Here is a 14,280-nt window from a genome sequence, read left to right as displayed (position 1 = left end):
TATATGAGAAATGTGACCAATCGATTGTCTTGCCAAACATTGCCTTTGGCCACAATCTTTACCAGAGAGAACAAAGGATCATAATATCAAAGACTAACAATAGAGTCACTCTGCCAGTCTTTTGTTCCAGTGGCCATATGCTCACCTCGCCACATGCTTAATGACCACGGCTTAACAGCCTGCAGCCAAACACACATGCTCCCTCACACCCAAGCTCCGCCCACTATAATCTATCCTTTTAAATGGCATTTAATGCATCATCCACATGAAGCTGTGGGGCCAGCTGTTCACCTGGAAAATAATATTAAACAATGCTTAAAATCTCCTGATGCGCTGATTTATTATCTCAGTCTATGGCAATGAAAAATATTAGTAATAAAGAGTTAAATATGTAAAAGATAGGAGAAAATATACATTATTGCTTTACCTGCAGAGTCAAATGCATGCTGTGTTATCCAAAACAGTGTTTCTCAAAAGAGGGTACGTGTACCCCAGCCTGTACGTGATGGCACTACAGGGGGTACTACAGAGAAAAACGGTGGAAAATTAACAAAAAAGTGTCAGTCTTGGTCCCACCGCAGGCGTGAGATAACCAGAAAGGATAAAACTATAGAAGTAAATCTATTCAGGAGGCACTAAATCAGTATTTTTCAACCTTAGGGTAGGGACCCCATGTGGGGTTGCCTGGAAGTTAAATGGGCTCGCCTGAAATTTCTGAAAAATTTAAATAGATTTTATTTATTTTTTCTTATTATTGTTATTTTTTAAATAAAAAATGTAAAAACACATAATCTTAACTATTTCTATACTTTCATTTTGTGAAATATGAATCTAGTTCAAGTAAAATGCAGTAAAAAAACATAAATAAAATACAAACATGATTATGATTGCCAGAAATTCTTGATATCAAACTGGAGTTACGATCCAAAAAGGTTGTGAACCACTGCATTAAATATTGTTTCTTTCCACCTATAATTTATGGCTCAGATGTTTTCAGTGAAGGTAGACTCTGAGTGATGTATGTTAACACTTGACCCATCCTTTGTGCTTCCTTTACTCTAGGGCATAAATTACCATTTTTACACGGATAATCCAATGTCACAGCCTTTCTGTTATGAACTTACAAAGGTACAGTACATGCATGTTCTCTATTATTATAAACATATCTTTGATTTTTAGATCTATCACTGAGGTAGAATAAAGTATATCAGTGGTTCTATAAATTTTTTGGGCTCAAGTACCCTTTTCTCATTTTTCTTAATCCAAACCCCCCTTTGTCTGATTACAACATCTTGCTCAGAATTTTATTAAAAACAACCATGGAGCTACTGGTGGAATTTTTAAATAATCTCATTTTGTAAATAAATGAATGAAACAGTATTCAGTGCCTCCTCAATGGATTTATTTCTATAGTTTGCATCATTTCCAATCATTTTCCACCAAGACTGACTTTTGTACTTTCATCAACATTATGACTTGTTTTTAACTAAAGATAAACTTAACAAAACCCCCATATTTTTAATGCTTTCATTCGTTAATTTGCAACTTTCTCTCTCTTTCAGGTACCCCTTATAGTGTACACCTGGGGTACACGTACTTCCATTTGAAAAACACTGTATTGGACGATAAGCAAGAAGGAAGTACACAGGTTTGTTTTTAAAAACAAGGAATACTATTAGGTAATACTGGTTTTTAATGTTAAATATGAAAACAGTTGAAAAAACATTAAAGAAACAACGTGTCTTCTCCTATTTAACAGACAAGTAAAAAAATGGTTTTAAGAAGTTAGAACTGTAAATATCAACCATTTTGGACTTGTTGCATGTAACACCAAGCAAACACATTAAAAAAATAAATAAATAAATAAGATCAATAAATAATTGAATCTCTTTTCTGTGTAGAGTTTACATGTTCTCCGTGTGTGTGTGTATGTTAGCTCCGTGTTACCCTGGCGCCCTGTACCTATAGCGCCTGTTAGCGTTTTTCAATGAGTATGTCCAATCTGTAAATAAAGAGTATTCCTAACATTTTGGAAAATTGTGGAACATAATAAACAAGCGTGTATTTGGTGAATCGGCGTTTGTCAGTGGTTGCTTCGATAATCATTGATGTGTTTGTAGGGAATAAAATCCTCCAAGTTGAACTCTAACTGGGATACTAGTCTCACCATTGAACAAAGTCAGAATGTCTGTCTCCCACTGTGAAATGCAAACGTGCACCACAGGGGCACCTTCTCCCAATTCCTGTCCGAACAAAGGAACAGGAGAATCCAAGAACAGTTTTGCTCCTGTTATCACCTCTCCGTTACATTAAAATCAAAAGGAAGTGTTTACAAGCTAAGTTTTCAAACTCTGGGCTCTGACCCTCTGCGGATTTTGTCACCTCCAGAACCCAAACCAGAGGTCACACAGGACGCTGGAATAATACCAGCTTTTTGTTTCCCGCTCAAATTAGAACAAAGAAAATGTACTTGTTTGAAAAGTCACAAAAGGATGCATTATTGAAACGGTTCCTGCAGAAATTTAAATTGCAAATATTGTCTGTCCTATGCCAGTCTTAAACATACTTACAGTTAACCATATGGTAAAGAAAACACCTAACATGAATTTAGACATTCAGGTTTATGAAGTACTAACTATGCTGTTTTTCAGCCATGTCTGGTATCAAACTGTTTCATAATACATGATATGTTAAGATATGATGTTGAAAAGGTGTTTTGAAATATGTGGAATTCATTATTAGACATTCTTCTATGTTTAGGAACTCCCTCTGTTGTCTATGTCATTCCATTTCACACCCACACTTGAGACACACCCACAAGCTGAAAACAGAGACATTGACCAATCACCGATGTGATCTCACAATGATCAATCAAGACACCTCCTCCAAAAGGCGTCTCCAAATTCTTTTAAAAAAAAGACACGCTCCAGAAACTTTACTTTTGGACGTGGGTGTTCATGCTCACACGTGTCCCTCATGTTTCCAGTCTTTCATTTCATTTTTCTTTTATTTGTAGTTGCATCAGTTAAACTTTTTAAGAACCTTGCTCGCAGCGAAAGCGTAAGACGCAAAAGCGCGTGCCTGAAAGCCGACCTTCCATAATCTGCATCGCAGACCAAAACGTGGTCCCTTCTCCTCGTCTGAAATCAGCTGCGATCATCCTTAAAGGGGTTGTGGATCAGCCAATAGAAACCCTGCTGTTTAACGAAACAGAACTCAAAGGTGACACGCCAGCGCAGCTATACTGCCACACGGGGGCATAAAGGGGGCCTTTATGTTTTCAACAGCAACACAATGATGTCACATTATATTGTGCAATGGAATTACCTACTGTGTTCACTATAGGCTATTTGGTCATTTTACTGTGAAAGAGTCGTGGCATACACACGGCTTTTCTCCCTGAAACAAGCCTGTAATGGCTTCCATAATTATAATTTTTAATGATAGTTTTTGGCCCTGACAGTGTCAAGTTTGTATGTGTTTGTAACACCACTGCCCAACTTGAAGGACCAGAGAGGAAGACAGAGGACGCTGAGAACATCTCTGTGCTTGGTTGACAGTTTATTTTAACTGTTCCTTGGTTAAGCAGGTTAAGCAGGTTGTTAACCTGGACAAAGGAAGAAGAAGGAAAGTTAGAATCAAAGCATAATTAACAATTTTCTCATGCTGGGATTTTATCTCTGCATGCATTTAAATAAAAAAATCTAAATTTACCAGCACTGTAATTTTTAGTTAACTTGATCCATTTTCCTAATTTAAACTAAATGCTTTTGTAATATTAAACAGTATGCTCAAATTATACTCACCTAATATACCAATACACAACTAAAAATCAAACCTAAAATGTACTTAATTTATAAATAGTTATTATAAACCCTTAGTTTGAAATGTATTTAAACTTGGAAATACTTGTATTCTCAATTACATTTTCCTCAAATTGCATTGCATTTATTTGTTTATTTATTTAATGTATTTACTTATTTATTCATTGTTAATTTATTAATTAAATTGTAAACACACATTTTACTAAGTATTATTATCAATCACTTTAAAATAACTATTATAATTTTCAACTTATGACATCACCTGGAACTTTTCTTTATCTTTAACTAAAGACTTACTTTTAATCATTTTACTTTAGTTATTTAACCAAATAGTCATTTTATTAACTTAAACACTACTCAAATCAAATGATTCTAATAAGAAAGGATGACGTCTCACTGATTAGACCATTCCGCCTGTCTGTCCAACACGCACTGACCTGTCTGTCAAACCCCAGCATTTTATCCTTGATGCACATTAACCAATGATTTACATACCGTCTCTGCTCCTCTCTCATGCACTGCACTCTCATGTCAGCTGGATGGCTCTGCTCGCGCTGTGCGCCCTGCTGCTCTGAGGTGATGTCCTATGCCCATTACGCAGCTGATCCAACCCGACCTGATGGTGCACCGCCCTTTTAAGGCCCTGTCCCACGCAACTAGACAGCCCAGCATGAGAAAATGATTTACTTTAAAGAAAGAAGATGAGAAGGAAAAGGCGGAAATAAGAAAGTAAATATTTTTAATTCTTTTTTGGATGGTTTGGACTTCACAGACAGTTTGTTAGAATACTTTATGATCAACGTGCCCTCATCACACTCCACGCGTGACATAGAGCCTCCAGTCATGACACAGTGCTGCTAGGTAATGAATTATACCTGGGTGTGTTGGAGGTGTACAACATACATTCATAAACCTAAAGGAACAATAAGTGAAAACACATATGCAGCACATTTTGATCCACTGAGTAAACTTCTGTGAGTCTCAGATGTGTTACTTTCTGCTGCACTAGTAGAAAACAGCTGCTCTGTTTTATGTATACATGTGAACAAAAATTACATTGTTGTTCCACTGATAGGAAGACATTATTCTGTTCTTCAGCAGCTCAGCTTCTATACCTGGGGTGTCAAACTCATTTTAGTTCAGGGACCAAATACGGATGTTTTTTTTTTTTTTACAAAAAAGTTCAGGCGGAATCCCACGATGCCACAACTTAAAGGTTTCCACAAGTTTGGGTGTAAGTGTAACTGTAAATTGTCAGTCAAATTGATTCTAATCATTATTAGTTTTATTTTTGACCGCTAGATGTTGCACTTTGGCTTAAAATAAACACATTTTTATTCAAGGTTTCTGCTGTGCTATGCATAATGCTATTTTTCTATTCACTCTTTGATGCCATTAGGCATGGGTGTTTTTCAGCAATGCTTTGACCAATCAAAATGCTTGACACAGCGTTGTAAAGCTGAGAGCCTGTAGAAATTGGTGATATCAATCACTATGGGGGTGGGCTTTAGCCCTGTCCAATCAGAGCTGGATAAAGGAGGGACTTGCCATTTTACGCAAGGATGCTATGTGCTTATTGGACGGATTTCTCGACTGACAAAAATCGTTTCCTTACTGTACGTCCTTCACTTTCTCATTCTGAGAGCAAGGAATGTCTTCATTTTCAGCTGTTCATAGTCATCATTGACCTCCTCACAGAGACGGACATTCTGCTTTGTAGTAAAATACCACAGAAGAAGAAAACGGCTGAATGTGTTTTTTGCTGAATTAAATTTTAAGTTTGAATTTGAAGTATATGGAATGTATATTTGCTAGGGGTGATCTCGTGCCACAAGATCTCGCAAGATTAAATTCAACGAGATTTCTCGTCGCGTTAAAATGTTTTTATTTTTTTATTTTTTTGTGAGCTATTCAAACTTCTCTTCGGGACCTGTGGGGGCAGTAATGTGCCTTTGCTATGTCTAGCCTGCCAGAAGTGTATCGTCACACTTCTAATATTTGCTTTTTTTCTTCTTTTTAGGGCGCAGATATGGTCTGGCTGGTCAAAAGATGTTATATTTTTAAAGGTATTTCTATTTTGTTTTCTTTCTGTTTCTTCAAATAATTATACTTTGAGTGACCCCATGCTGGCTATCTACCACACACTATTTTACACACACCCAATCATTTAGAACACTCGTTATCTGGATTATGTAATCTTAAAACGTTTGGATCCCAGTTGTACAACAACTGGGATAAAATTAAGACAGATTACGTGACCCTGGATAGTAAAAAAAAAAGGTTTTTAAAATCTGGATAGTTTTGATCTAGATTGCATCTTTTGAACAACATGTCTTTAAACTTTTTTTAAAAAATGTCAACACATCCTTACTATAATGTATTTCTTCTGTTAACGCATTTCATAACTTCACGCCCCAAACGGACATACAGCTGCTTTTCATAACTGTACTGGATGGACTGTTTCCATTTTAGTTTTGCCTCTGAGGGCATGACCCCCACCTCTCTTTCTCTAAACATAGTTTGTTTGCTGGAAAGAAGTAGATTATCTTTAATTTTGTATATATTAGCGCTGTTTTCTGTTCCACCAGGTTCATGAATGTAAGTGTTTTTACTTGACAAATAATAAATTGGAATTATCACAAAAATCAACATCATTCACAATTTGTGGAGCTGTAAAGAGTACTGATATATCCTACTCAAGTGGAAAAACTTAGGGGTGTCAAACTCATTTTAGTTCAAGGGTCAATAATGGACCAGTTTGATCACAAGTGGACCACAGATTTATGGCAAGAAAATGAACAATTTAATCTTTAATGTGTCCAAAGTTTACATTTCCAGTTATGAATTAGAAAAAAGTATGGGTTAGGGTTAGGGTTAATATCTAAGCAATAAGTAACAAATACTTAAATGTCCATTTTTGATTATTTATTCAGTTTATTTATTATTATTATTTATTATTATTTATTTCACTTTTTGTACATGCCGAAAAAGGAGACGAGAGAAGCAGTTTATTTTATCAGTTTTTATTTTTTTTGGGGAGATTTTGTGGAATAATTTGAAAGAAATTGCAGGATTTTGGTAATTTTGGTTGAATAACAATTTTCAACTGAAATATTTAGTTGATTTCTGTTTGAAGGAATTTTGTCAAAATGTACAATTTAAAAAAAAAATTAAATAAAATAACATCAATGAATTCAATTCGAAATGAAAAAATCTCTCACTCTAAGTATTGATACATTTATGAACTCTAAAACTTGGTTGGTTGGCTATGATGTGATGCATTTGATTGGTGTCTGGTTATTTAATTTTTTTTTGGAGTTTCACAATGTTCGTTGATCATTTTAAAACTAAAAAATAATAATTTACTCAGTAACGGTTGGGTGTAGAAATGTAACAAATTACTTTACGTTTTTTAAAACGTACCTAAAGCTGATATCCAGAGTTTCTGAGAAACGTTTCGATATCCCACCCTCAACAGCTCCACTTCCTCCCCCTGCCTCTACCAATCTACCAGAAGCAACGCCTTTATTTTTCTGCACGGAACATAACAAGGTCACATCAGGTCATCATTGATATATGTCTATGGGTCAGATAAGAACCAAAATCATATTTATCTGTTTGCTGTGGTGACGCGCGGCCTTGTTTCCGTTCACAGTTCTACATTCACTTTGATTGACAGTCTCAAAAACAGGAAGTCAAAGCCTATTGGCTGGGTGCACTCAGCGATCGTTTCCATTTGTCTATAGGATGAAGGAGGGGCTTATATACATTAATGTATATGAATAACCACCGACAGTAGACCATAGTAAAAAACTAGTCAGGTATTTTTTCGCATATCAAAAGAATCGTATATGAACATAGATTTCTCAGAAACTCTGGATATCAGCTTTAAGTACAAATAAAATTATCGATTTAGAAATATACTCAAAAAAGTACAAGTACCTATTAAAGCAACTCAATTACAGTAATGTGAGCACTTGTAATCCATGACTTTCTCCTCTGACTATTCTTATTGCTCTTTTCTGTACTGTGCAAACTGTTCTATAGTGTACTTTTGCAAACATTACTTCATATTTCAACACAGTCAGTTATCCGGTAGAATCAGTGTGCCCTGCAAAAACAAATGTTCCTCAACCTGAAGTTTGAAAGCGTCTGATTTTATTCACAACACCGATAATGTGACGTTCCCAGTTTGTTTTTCCTTCTGTTATCAGAGACACTGTTAAGATCACCATTCAACAAGTGCTTTGTTGTACCAGTTTTCATTGAAGTGATGATGATGATGATAAAGATGATGATGACTTCATCAGTTTGGTTTCACCTGATTTTAAAACATTTTGAATCTGATGGGGTTGATTTGGACGTGGAGATACAAAGGCTTCAGTGTGTGGTCAGTCTTTTACTGGTTTGACTGGGTGGTCATGCTCCTACACCTCAGCTTTTAGTCTTACAAATGGTGATTATTATAAAGCTTGAGTTTTACAGGTTTGGAAGGACAGAACAGATGAAACCACACCCTGAGGTCAGATCATCTGACAGCTTTTAGAATTTAATGTTTGGTTTGAATCCAACGACTTTGGATCGTTGCCGTCAGAGATGTCAATGAATTCATTTCTATGGAAACGTTATAGCCGGACATGCTAACACGATTATAAACAGATGGTTCAGATTTGTTTTTGGGTTGGATCACTCTAAAGAGGTTTTATATTTCAGTATGGTAAGAATTTCAATGACAGTTATTGTAAAGATTAGTCACTTCCAATTCAGTCAAAACTGAAAACCATGTGTTTAATCTAAAGATAATAAAAACATTCACCGTTAAAGTCTTAAATAATAATGGGTTTGGGTTTGATCTCCTGCTGTAGAAAAAAATAAAATCATTCTAGCTCTATAATAATGACTCACTGTGTCCCTCTAGTGGAGTTTCTTTGCCATTACAAGAACTAATCTTATTTTTCACAGTATTTATATTCTTAGTAACTACATGTCTCAGAGTATTTTGATGTCTGATATCGCATTTCTTTGATCACAGGTTATTTTCATGACTAAACCCCTTAGATCAGGGTTGTTAAACTCATTTTAGTTCAGTTGCTAAATATAAAGTAGTTTGATCTCATGTTGGCTGCAGATTTTAGGGAGGAAAACCAGCAATTTCAAAAATAATTTGCCCAAATTTGCACTTTGATGCATAAATGATACATAAAGTATGTAAGGCGCAGACAATATCCAAGCAATAAGTGACCATTAGTAATTATGATAAATAATTTCAGGAAAATTGAGTACTTTGAACAATTTGTGATTTAAAATGACTGCAAACGTGTGATAAAGGCATTAAAAAAATAACGATCCTCCAAATATTGTGGAGTTTCATTGAATTACTGCATTTGGAAGGGCTGAGATATCTACAATTGATTTTTTTTAGTAACTTACACAATGATTCATTTTTTTTTTCAGTCGTTTTTTTACTTTCTCCTGCACGTGGGCCGAATTGGATGGTCTAAAGGCCTAGATTTGGCCCCCGGCTCTTGAGTTTCACACATGTGCCTTAGCTTAACCATTTCTGTTTTCAGGACAATCTCCGCTGCAGGATCACATTGAAAGTTGTCAAGATGTTGCTGAAGCTCATTCAAAAGCTTTCAATTTGTTTGAAATACAGCGGTGGAAAATAGAGCACGTTTCTCTAAAGGGTCGTTCATGTCATTTTAACAAATTTTCAGGACATCCCAAGCAATAATTCAATTGGCACATTGTACATTTTTATTTAGTTAAGTGTATATATTATAAGACACAGAGACAAGTTACAATGACCTCATGTAAAGGATTTTAAGTATTGGCAAGTGAAGAAATTCCCCCAAAGTTTTAAGTTGAAAAGTTAGAACAAATAGTTTAAACTGGCAAATCGTGAATGTGGTTATTGCCAAAAATAAGCATGAAATATGGTAAAAAAGGTGTTAAAAGTGACAATAATGGGTCAACATGTGTGACATTAGGTGGAAAGTGCTGAACATGTTGAAAGGGGATAAGATGTGCAGAAAAAGCATTGAAATTTGATGAAGAAGTGTCAGAAATGGGAGTAATGTTGCAAAAATGCATTAAAAGGAGCAAAAATATGACAAGAAAAAGTAATTAAAATAGGTTAAAATATGGCAAGTTTGGTGTATTTGCAAAATAAGCAAAAGTGAGCTCAAATTGTTCAAAAAATATTCTTAGTTTCTTGAAGGCATCTCGCGACCCCCTTCCAGTGTCTTGTCCGGTGACCCAAAATGGGGTCCTGACCCCAAGGTTGAGAACCACTGCTTTAGGGCACATGTCAAACTCATCCTTATATCTTATAATGGCATTCATTTTTTTAAATTTTTATCGCAAACTGTTGAAATTTAAAGATTTTCCTTTTTTTTTTTTTTTTTCTGAAACCATGCAAGATTCAAAATAACAAAAAAAAAGGATTTTTTAAGTGAAATTTGTTTTGGGATTGATATCTGTCTCTTATTGCTTGGGATATTACATACTTTACATATCAGTTATATGTGGAAGTACAAACAAAGGGTTAATAATGTTGAAATTACTCATATTTTACCACCTACAACCTTTGGTCCACCTAAGGTCAAAGTGCTGACAACATAAGCCCTGGGTTTCTTACAAAAGTATTTAAAATAAGGAAATGAAAAGCTAAATCTGCAGAGCCGGGTGCTGTGGGCTGAACTAAGGAAGAGAACATAAGAGGGGGAGGGGCTCGGCTGTGGAGTGGTGGGCGTTAACTTGGCTGGTGACGAAAGATCCGATGTGTCTCTGGGGGGGGCGTTCCTAGGAGAAAAAACCTTTGGAGAAAGGTTTCTGTTTCTTTAACCCTTTTTGCTTCCTTCATAGTTTTTGTCACTTGTATCAACATGTAATCCATCAGATATATACAGTGGTTACGCATAAAGCAACAAAATTCAAGCTGGTGAAAAGAGGTTAAAGTGACAATAATGGGTCAAAGTATGTGATATTCAGTGTAAAAAGTGGTGGAAAGCGCATGGAAGTGCTGAAAATGTCTTAAAAGCGAGAAAAAAAATAAAATGGGCTTCTCCCCAACAGACATCTGCTCTCAGTGCACCCAGGGAACAGCTGATTCATATTTACATCCCGTATGGCTTTGTTCGCCAGTTCAACAGTTTTGGTTTCTAATCACTGAATAACTGTCCTCCATTTTGGACTACAGGATTCCTCTATCTCCAAATCTATGTCTGTTAGGAGACCTGACTATGCTTGATATTCCAGTAAACCAATCACAATCCATCCTTGCGGCACTTGCCATAGCAAAAAAAACAATATTAGTGAATTGGAAAGATAAAAAATCGTTAAGCATAAACCAATGGCGAAATCTCCTCATAGAATTTATTCCCATGGAAAAGATGTCTGCTCTCAGAAAAAAATAAAATAACCTGCTTTGAGGAGCGTTGGACTCCTTTTCTCATTGCATTGAATCTTGATTTTTCATTTTTAGCCTGATGATCTAGCCTGCAAGCAACTGCCAGCACCACTCTTTACTAACACACTGATCTAACTGTAGTCCTGGACCTCCATGGGCTTGTGGGTTGGCCTTGACCTGGGTGGCTTGAGTGGGTTGCTGGGGTGTTTTGGGTGCCTCTGTGGGGACGTGCGTTTCTTTCAGGTGCTCTCGTGGTCCCTGGGTGGTTTGGTGTTGCTCTCCTGCCCCCTTCGTGCACGTCTGGGTGGCCCTTGGGGCTGGGGGCCTGCGTGTCTCTCTGCCACTCTTTCCTCTTGCTCTCTGTCCCCCTGTCTCGTCCTCCCCCCCTCCTCCGCCTTCGCTCGGCGCCAGCTCTCCTCCGTTGGGTTTGGCGTGGGGGGCTCCTGTCGGCCCCGGGGGGGGCTCTGCTGGCGACATTGATGTGGGGTTGCGGGGCCTGGCTGGGGGTGCATGGGTTCGCCTGCCTGTCGGTCCGTGGCTGGCGGGGTGGTCGGTGGCGTCCTCTCTCGCCGGGGGGGCCGGGGCCGCCCACCTGTGGAGGGTGCTATGTCGTGGTGTCGTGCGGGCCTGCGCTGGCCCTGGTGTGGCCGACGCCTGCTTTGGCCGGGCGGGCCGCTCTGGGCTGGCTGGCGGCGGGGGTCGCCTCCTGGGCTGCTGGGGGATGTGGCTGGTGCCTGGTTCCACCTGGGGGTTGGGGGTCCCGCCGTGCTCCGTACGGCCGGCATGGTTCAGGGGGTGCCGCGGGGGGTTTCCGGTTGAGGTGCTCGGCGCGTCCTTGGGGCCCGCAGTGCTCCCCTCCATCCACCCTTTTTAATAACACTTCATACATTCACTAAACACATACATTCACTCAGGGGATGGGTAAGTGCCTCTCCATTGGGGAATGGAGAGGCACCATAACAGGGTGGTGGGTAACTTCACACATTTGGGCCTGTCGGGTGGGGGCCGGGCCCCTCTGTTGATGGCTGGGCCGCCATGTGGGAACCGGGAGGTTGCGGTCGGGCGTGGCGGTGGGTCTCTGGGGGGCGTGGGGGGGTGTTGCTGGGTGTTCTCTTTGCGGGGTCTCTCTGGGCGGTGCCGGCCTGGTGGGGCGTGGGGGTGCCCCTTCCCTACGGGTAAGGCTTGGTGCTTGTCTCGTCTCCTGGTTGCCTTGGGGGCGGCGTGTGGGTCTGGGGTGGCCTGCCGCGCCGAGGTGGGGGGTGGGCACGCTGGGAGGTGCTGGCCTCTGCGCCGGGGTTGCTTGGCACTCTGGGATGGCGCTCTTTGCTGGGGGACGGCTCTAGCTGTTTCGGTGGTTGAGGTCGGTATCGGCTGCTTGGTACTGTAGGTCTGTCCTGCTATCTGCGGGCTGGCAGGTGGGTGGGTTCTGCTCCTTTGGCGGGGGGCTGCTGCTCTGCATCGGCTGTGTGCCGTTGGGGTGCCTCGCTCCCGCGGTGGCGGCCGCCGGTCGCCCTTGCGCCGGGGGGGGGGGCATTGCCCCGTGGCTTGCGCTGTCCGGTGGGGGGCGGGGCCTGGGCTGCTGTTCTTGCACCGCCTGGGGCAGTGCGGTCTTGCTGGGTTGTGGCCTGTTCGTGGGCTGGGGTGGGGGGGGTGGTGCCCTTGGGGTCCGGCGGGTGTGCAGCATGTGCAGACGAGAAAAAAAAAAGCGAGAAAAAAAAGCGCAAAAACGACTTTAAAAGGCAAAAAAAAAAAAAAAAAAGAAATTTGGAGAAAAGTGCTTCATTGAACTGATTCTGTTCCTTTAATCCTTTTTGTTTCCCTCATAATGTTTATTGTCACATACAGAAATAATCCATCAGATATATACAGTGGTTACACATCAAGCAACAACAGTCAAAAGGTGAAGAAAAACATCATTGGTTAATAATAAAAAAAAGTGTTTAACTCCATTACGTTTATCCTGGAAAAACAAAGTGTAGATATTAATAATAATATATTTCAGTGTAGATATAAAACCATAGAGATAAACATTGTCTGAAAAATATTCTATAGCACAAGACAAACACTGGATTTACAACCTAACAGTCTTATATATACATTTTTGTTGTAATAACACAGTAATTTAACGTTACTTTTTTTTAGTATTAAATAAAAAGATATTATTCCACTTTTAAAAGTAAACATACAATTAAGTGTACGGTAAAATACTGTCTTTATAGGTGAATTACATCCTTTTCTGAGCCTCAAACACATTCGTACACCTGTTAGTTATAAAGAATCCAACAAAAGCATCCATTCTGCCCCTGATGGTGAACAATTGCACATGTTCCCACCAAAGTTCTACTAACCCTGCACACTAGTACACACCAAAATCAGGTTCTATGGTTCTATTCATCACTGAAGCTTTGTTTTGCACTGATCAACTTGGCCTGATTCTCAAAAAGGTCAATGTTAGAAGCATTTGGGGGTAGAAGTGTAGAATTAAGCTTATTTGGTCAATTTGGGTATATACAGTATACGGTTTGCTCATTCAGAATATCAATGTTCATACGCTGTAACTTGAGCCCTATACCTCCTAAATTAAAAATGTAGATTTTTGCCAAAACAGCAGATTTTGGCCAATCTTTAGCATTTTACAAACAAACAGGTGATTTTCAGTGTGATCATGTCGGTTTATTTGGTCATTTTTAGTCAAATCAATTTGGGATGTCCTTAAAGTTTGTTACATTACAGAAAAAACTATATACCACCATAATGCAACATATTGTACAAAGATAATCGTTGATGATATTAACAATATTTGTGAATTAAATCATTAATTTACAATTTTGCATCACAATGTTCAGTATGAAATCATCTCTAAGCTAACTGTGTCCATAAGCAGTTTTAAATGGTGAATTTGAGCATGAAGGACTTGGAATTCAGCTTGGGAATATTAATATTCAGAATCAGCACATTAAAAATGTCTCTAATCAACATGTTCCCTACTTTTACCACTTTTTGCCGCTAACTGCTAGCTACAGTAATCTTTTTAAGAAACAGGCC

The sequence above is a fragment of the Gouania willdenowi genome, chromosome 9 (assembly GCF_900634775.1).
Source record: "Gouania willdenowi chromosome 9, fGouWil2.1, whole genome shotgun sequence".
NCBI lineage: Eukaryota > Metazoa > Chordata > Actinopteri > Blenniiformes > Gobiesocidae > Gouania > Gouania willdenowi.
Note: the sequence above shows the minus strand (reverse complement) of the source record.